Below are 8,509 nucleotides of genomic sequence, written 5' to 3' on the forward strand. Positions count from 1 at the left end.
AGTAAAAAAAAAAAATAAGTAAAGATAGATGAAGGTTTTAGGAAAAAAAACAACTGAACAAGAAACTGAATTTGGGAATGAAGATTCTGGAAAAGAAAACTCAGAAATATCCAAACATACACAAACCTATAGGTGGGTTTGACAGAGCCAAGGTGTGCAGATAAGCAGCAGAAAATTGGTCAGAAACTTTCCTTGTCTTACACAAATTTATTTTAGGCTAATAGTTATGATAGTTTTCCTACCATACAGACAGAATCACCGGCTTTGTACAATTCACAGTTCACTGACTATGATGCTCTGCCCTTACACAGTTTTAGAATTTTATGATTTTTATCTTAGTTTTAGATAGTTGCTTTGTATGAAACAGTGACTACCAGAGTGCTTTCCCATTTCTGCTACTTATAGCTGTAGAAATGTATCTGCATTTTACTGCATAAACTGCCCAGCATGAATAAACAGGGAGGCTAAGCAGATATTCTGATTTTATTTTCATTGCACAATCTTAGCAATAATGCTCCTGGGACTTGTTCATCTACTGCAGGGACTGTATCACCTATTTATACTTATTTTGAGCAATGGTCTCATATATATCTGCACATTTGTATGCCCATGTGGTTCAGTCTGCAGAGCACACAAGAATGAGGGGTAAATATCAGGGCAGGGCTCAATAGCTGAGACTGAAGAGGTCTAAAAGGATTCTAACTTGTAGTCCTTCCTACACGTCTTATTAAAAAAAAAAAAACAAACAACAAAACCAACAAACAAACAAACAAAGCCCCAAACAAACAAAAACATCACCACCAAACCCCATAATAATAAATTCAACAACTTTATTGGCCACTTGTTGGCTTTCATGAGTGCTGATTGTACTGAAGGTTTACATGGAGTCATTACCAGTATTTCATCCTTGCCATGCAAACTGTTGTTGTGTAATCCAGCTAATTAGAATGGAGCACAGATGATGTTCCACTCAGCAGTAAATTATGCTCCTGAATCCAGCGTTTCATCCCTAGTTATGATTTTTAAATACTCAGCCCAGTTATTAGCATTTCCACACACAATACTTATCATCTAATAATACCCACTCATCTTGGGCATTGTACATTTAGATTTTACAACATTCAAGTAATAGTTGTCAGGTCATATTCATCTCAAGGCAACTCAGTTCTCTGGGCAAGACAAAGTTTTCCTTCTCCAAAGATAAAAGGAGACAGACTAAGAAATTAATCTAGTAGCTGTAAAAGGAAGCCAGGGGAACAGTAATGGAGCCAGGGAGAGATCCTTGAAGATGTGACTGGTAATTGCTGCTGACACCAGGTACTCCCAGTAATTACAGACAGTCCTGCTAATTACAGCTGCTGCAGCCCCATACAGACTCATTTTTCCATCAGAGATGATGTGGCCACAGTCAGCTCAGTGTCCAGGGCCCTAAGTTGTGCAAAGTACTCAGAGTTTGGGCCATTTGTTTGTCCCATGGCAGTGCAACTTCTACAACACAAAATCTAGTATTACATAATTGGAATTCAGAACCCCTAAACTGGGGAGCTCTACAGGTTTGTCTAAGGCAGGAAGATGGAATTTTGCTTGTGTTCCTAGAGAATTTTGGCCCCCTTAGTTTTCAATTCCAAGAAAACATTTTGTTGTTGATATGCCAGCTCAACAAAGGGTTTAAATACACTTTTCATGAAAAGATATTTAGGCAGATGCACAAAAAACAGAGTGCTGACAGACCTTCTTGAAACTGGCCTATCCAAATACTCACTTCTTGTCCAAAATACTGCTTGCATAAGAATTACTGTTTCCTTTGTGTCCCCAGCCACTCACTCTTAGTTTTGCAGCCAGGCCTGCACTTTCAGAGAAGTCATGCATCCTCAGAAGCAATTAGATGCACAAAGGAAGAGTCTGACCATAATAATTTTTGCCTTACAACCTTGTATCTATAGGTCAAGAGGAATTTTTGGAGTGAAGGTGATCTTTGCAGCTGCTGAAGGCCATGCAGTGGATGCTTTTCACAGCCAGAGCAAAGTGAACTCTGCCCATGAAGCTGCAGAGATTCTTGCACGGACTCCTTGGGAACTTTAGCCCTGAGGATTTGTCATGACCTGAATCCAAGTTTATTAAAGGCAGTGATCAGAGACCAGCACATCACAATCATGGGGTTGCAGTCTCCAGGTGCTCAGCCATGTAAGTCACGTTCTCAAGCTCACTGTGTGCATATTGATTAGAGCTTGGTCTCAACAGTTTGTCATCTAACTTCCCATACCCATTTTTTATGGAATCTATCATTAAGTAACTATTCATAATCTCATTATCAACTCTATTTCTTCCTAGTGAACTCTTAAAAATTGATGACAAGTCAGAAATTGGCTAGTCCTCCTGGGAAACAGGCAAAATTTAAATGTGAAACAGAGTAGATTTTTTTTTTTTTGTATAATCTGATTAATCTATTACTGTCTAGAGAGTATTAGATAATTATTACATTTTGACTGGAAAATATCCTCCTGTCTTCAACTATTCCTGTGCATTTTTTAAACAAAATTTAAGTATTTCATCAGTATACCCAACATCTTTCCCATTAATGTGAATAAGAATTGAAAACACCTGCCTAAAGCTATACAAATCTAGAGTGAATTGTTAATATAAAGTACAATACTGTGAAGAAGATGCTGCCCAGCTCTGTCAGCTGAACAGCTGTCACAGTACACATGATGCCTGAGTGTATATTAAAAATATACCACAGCTTTCAGGCCCTTGTGTGCAGGAACTCTGCAGTCAAACCTCATGCCATGAAATCTGTGCAACAAATTTAATACAGGGACATGCACAGCCCAAACTGACTTTCTTCATTGAATGGCACATAAAACTTAGAAATGCTGACAACTAAGAATGACCTTTCTTGTTATGTGTTATTGATTGTACTTTTTACTACTTTAAGGATGCCTTTATGGTGGGACTGTGCTGCAGAAGATCAATTTTAAGGGTTAACCTTGGCTCTGGCAATTTTTTTGGCTATGAAGCGTGGTTAGGTGTTACTTTGGTACTTTTGTGTGATGAGTTGATATATGGTTGAATTTTTTTTCATACTCTTAAAGAAAAAATCTAGTGGAAATAAATGTAAATTATAATGAAATGGATGGAATAGGTTTTCTGAAAGAGCATTGAACTTCAATAAAAAATATTAATTTTCTATTTATTTTTAATTTACCCTTTAATTATTCCCATCTTTATAAAGATTCTTCTAAATTATCATCCTTATGTATAATGCTATATTCTGTATTCTATAGTTCTACAGCTTTTCTTGGAAAAATGAACTTAAATGTATCTTAACAGAAAACTGTGTTCTTATCAAACTTTTTGAGGTTTTTTGCAGTAAAAGTTCATGTAAAATTACAATACAATTTTAAACTTCAAAACATTTAAAGGTGCAAAAACAACTCCCCCTGAAATCTAATCTGTATAGAAGGAGCCATATATATTTTTAATGCTGAAATGTTTCATTATAATATGAACAGTTGTCTTTTATTTATATGTGCTTCTCAGCTCAACACAGAAGATAATTTCAAATAAAAAAACCCCATGGGCTTTGCCTTTTCAACCACCTAAAAATCAAATATTTTTATATCTTTAAATATTTTGCATTTAAATACACTAAAAATAATATATTTTCAAGACTTTTAGGAGTTAACTTTCCTCCTGAAGACAAATTTATGAACTATTATTTCTGGTAATTTAATTTCTGAGATCATATTTTAATGTTATTTATCACTTGCAGGTTTCATTAGAAACATCCCAAGAGTTTAGTGCAGTAATGTTGCTTTTAAAACCTATTTGTTTGGTATCCAGGAGAAAAATACCTCTCTTGGTAAGACAAATGGCCTGCAAATCCATGTAAATTAGACCAAGATATATAACAAGGTGACATTTATCAGTAATGCTTTATCCTGCACATGACTGAGCACGCTGGCCTCAGACCAGCCAAACAAGTAATGGGCTATTCACTGTACAGTGATTAATTCATTCATGAATTCTTTAGGTTGTTAGACAGAGCTCCAGCAGATAGGTTTTATAAGAAGCATGTTAGGAAATGCACAGTGTACTTACAACTTTGGCCTGAAGTGTGAATAAATACAGTACTGAGATGAAATTCATGCATTCATGAATTAATTCATTCAGGCAACAGACAAGATGTCAGCGTGGCTCAATGAAGTATCACAGAAACGCTCAAGCTGCACCACGAGCACATGCAGTGTCTTACCTGAACTCCTCCTGCTCAGGACATCCTGGGATATGTTTCACTGGGTAGTGCATACATATCTGAGATTTAAACACACAGACTTGGTGAAGCTTCAAGTGAGTAATCAGCAAGGGAGAGGATAATCAAAACAAACAAGTCAAGAACCATTATTGATTATGTGGGTTTCATTAGTAAGGGCTGTATTTCTTTTAAAGGGCCTTTTCCCAGCTCAGCACATTGACCTCCACAAATGAATATGCACAGAGTCTATGGCATGGAGCAGATTGCAGCAATAACCCCCTCCACCCCCTCAGTTATCTGTCCGTGACTCTTGGCTAATTTATAAGGCATAAATTCAAAGGCTACAGTTAACTTTGCTACCAGGAAACACAGAATAAATACATTGTGGTCAGAGGGTTTTATTCCTTGAAAAACAATTAAGAGAAAGGGAAATTTGACCCAAAGTATCTTGACAGAATGAGCGTCAAAGTGCCTTTCTAAGTGTCTGTGTGGATTGCCCCATGTGCTGTATACAGGTAAGGGGATCTCAGATATGCAAGAATTTCTGTTCACTCTCTTTTTTTATTTTGCCAAGTCTGCTGAGTTATCTTCTATTTTATCATTTTCTGCCACCAACAATGCAGAATGGGCATTGGCTTGGATATGGGGTCCCAACTTCCTTCATTATATCTGTGCATGTGCTGACCAACCTAAACACGACTGCTCTGTGGAGAAGTAATTTTTTACTCTGGAAAACAGAAAGTCTTTCAAATGAGACTTCATTATCCCCAGACAAACCTATAGAGTTGCCTAGATTATATAAATGTATATATTTATGTAGAACAACATATGAAGCTCTGACGTGATACAGTTTTAGACATGAGGAGGACCAAACATTTAAACCACGGGCTTTAAGTTTCATCAATTCTTTTTTTTTTCCCTATTGCATTAACTGTTTCACAATAGTACTGAAGCCTAGCAAAAGCCCCCAAAACATGAGCTACTCACAAAAAATTGACTTTTGAACTACAGCAAACCAGTGCTTCTTACACAGCCCTACACAGAAAAATCATTAGCAACTCAAAATTTTCCAGATGTTTAGTGCTAAAAATACAGGGAGGCTGTCTGCAAGCCAGTCACTTAGAATCGAATGAAAAATTCTAAAATAACTGGACGTTTCTGTTCTTTGCAAAACAGCCTTAACCCGGGAGGGCAGCGCCGTACAGGAACGGGCTGCGATGGGCTCGCACTGAGTTTTTCTGTGCTCCTGCTCTGCCCTCTCGTGGGGCAGGCAGCTCACTGCCGAGCCAGCGCCAGCAGGGCGTGGGTGGACAGACAGCACGGGACAAACGGACTGCAGGACTGCAACCCACTGCCAATCACTGCATCTTTCTGAATGGCCGACAGAAGAATCAACGAGCTAAAAAACAAAACAATTTGGGCACAGGTCTGCTGTCTACTGCCATGTTGTAATTAAAACATTTAGAAGAAAAGTGCAATGTTTTTCCTCAAATGAAAATAAAAAAAAATCATAGTAACTAGTACTACGTTATATCATAACCTAGTAATTTAATTTTATTTTTTTTATTATATTACCTAAGTATTTTCTCTCAAATTTGAACTTTATTAAATAAATGGAAACTATTTGGTCTGTATTTATGTGGATTTGTAAAGAGGTTTTTTATCTTTTTAAAGGCAAAACTGTCTGCTGGTTATATAGGTTTGTTTCAAATGGCATACTTTTTTTTTAAACTTATTTTTTGATGTAAAGGGGTATTTCTATGTAATTTTGGATTAATCACTGATTGCTGGCCCTCATTACATGTAATAGCTCAAAACCTCTAAATCTTTTAAAGTGAACATGTTTAAAACAAAGCCTGAAATACATTTTGGGAACCTGAAATAATCCTTTGTTTCCCAAGCTGATCAATTTTTCCATTTTGTTTGGGGCAAAAAAGTCCTAAACTACTTCAAATCCCCATGCCACCAGAGCTAGAACATTTCCAAAAATGGGGAATGCTCTGGGCAACCTGTGCCATTGTCTCTCCACCCTCACAGTAAAGAATTTCTTCCCAACATCCATCTAAACCTGCCCTCTGTCAGTCTGAAACCATTCCCCCTGGTCCTGTCACTCCATATTCATGTAAAAAGTCTCTCTCCATCTTTCCTGTAGGCTCCCTTTAGGCACTGAAAAGCCTTTTCTTCTCCAGGATGAGCAATTCCAGCTCCCTCAGTCTTTCCTTGAAGCAGAGATGCTCCAACCCTTTAATCACCTTTGTGGCCTGAAGGTGCCCTAATTGGATATTGTCAGTTCACCAGCATTTGTGAAAACTTGTAGCCAATTGAGAAATAAGGTTGGGAGGTCACACAAATCCAGTTTATTTTAACAGTGGCAGCCTTTTTTCTGATAGCCGCTCTCTGATGGGGCAGCCAGCCTTTCGATCTGTTCTTTGCACAAGTTAAAAAGTATTCTCTTCATAATGCTTGACTGAATTACTGTCACTACAGCAACAAATATCCATCAGACAAAACATGCAAATCTACTTCAATTACAGGCACACAGGAATAAAAGTTGCAAAAAAAAAAGCATTTATGAGAAAAAATGCCATTTTCATTTACACAATCTTTGTTTTAGACTCTACACTCCCCAGGTGAGGCAGATCTCTTGTCTTTGTGAATTTTGATCTACACTGTTTATAAAGTTGAGGCCAAAAACTTAGACAAAAACTTATCAGCATTTCACCCATGCACATATAAATGCTCTTCATAAATTGTTCCTCTGCCATTCAGTTAACGCAGTGACCTGTTGTTCTGAGGATAAGTTATTAAGTAATGAAATAGGATGACTGGATTAAGTTAATTACTTGCTTTGAAATGACATTTGTACATAAATTCTTTGGCCTTGCCAGAATGAATTATATAATCTAAATGGTGGGGTTTTTGCATTCCATTTCACAGCTTTCAAAGCCACATTTTACCTGATAGATGGGATCACTAAAACTGTGATTAAAATAATAGGTCACATAATACATTAGTGCTGTGAAACAGACCCTGTACCTGGAATCACACGCTAATCAATCTAGTCTAAGGTACATATTAATAAGTATAATTATTATAATAGGTCTGATCAGACTATTTAACAGAACAAATATTCTGTGCAGAGGAATATAGAACATAGGACTGCAGAGTTTTATGTAAGAAATTCTACTGCCAAAAAAGTTGAAGTATGGAAAAGTTTTTTTTTTTACTTCTGTTTGATTTTACTGGTAAAAGCAAAGTTCAAAAAGCAAAAGAAGCTTTCCTACAATCTGTCTGTTGGGGACTCTTGGTGAACAGGCTAGAAATTTTCACTGATCATGCTCTTCATCTCTTCTTTTTACTTTGCATAAGGAGAACAGCAAATGGCTTTCTGGGTAGGAGAATACAAACCTGGTAGGTGTTTCAGATTTAATTCCATAGCAGACTCAACAAAATGAGAAAATATTTCTGTGGTACCTCTTTGCCTGTAGTGTAATAATCCACCCTGACTTTATCTTAATCCACTGCTTCTGACAGGAATTCTGAGAAGAATAAAGAAGATAGGATCCACAATCAGTGTTCAGCTCTATCACTGCAGCCTCTGGCACAAAAGACAGACTGGCATCAGGGTCAGGAGGGGCAGAACACATTGAAAGGGTGAAAAAAAAGGGGAGGAGAAGAGATCTCACAGTGCAGAGGAAGAGAAAGGAATAAAACAAATGGAAAGAGCTGAAAAAAAAGGACCAGGATGTGTCAGGAGCAGCAGATCCTTGCCATGTGTCATGAATGGAATGACTCTTCACTTGTAGGAAAGAAGCAGCAATGCACTTATCCTAGGGTGAGATTTGAGCCTGCGTGCATCCACCAGGCAGCTAAGGGATACAGTTTCTTGTATCAAAACCTTGGCCTCTTTTCCTCTTCAAAAATAAAGTACTTTAAGTTTTATCTATTTTATTTTCATCCATTTTAATTTGTAATTATTTCCTGAAAAAGAACTCAGTTCTTATAGAATGGCTTGTTCTTCCCTTTGGTGTTGACTGCAAATTTCATGTCACCTCAAATGTTTATCTTGTTCTACACAAAGATTTGCACTGCATTTTGGGTCTGATTTATATGTTCTGGAAAGACCCCTACAAGAAATCTAGTGTTCTGCTTCTCCTGTAAGATGTTTGGCTATATCCTAGCTAATGTGAAAGCAATTGATCAAATTTGGCAGAGGGCTTTCTGCTGTACCCAGGCAAGAATCAGTCTTCAATG

The sequence above is a fragment of the Ammospiza nelsoni genome, chromosome 15 (assembly GCF_027579445.1).
Source record: "Ammospiza nelsoni isolate bAmmNel1 chromosome 15, bAmmNel1.pri, whole genome shotgun sequence".
Lineage (NCBI taxonomy): Eukaryota > Metazoa > Chordata > Aves > Passeriformes > Passerellidae > Ammospiza > Ammospiza nelsoni.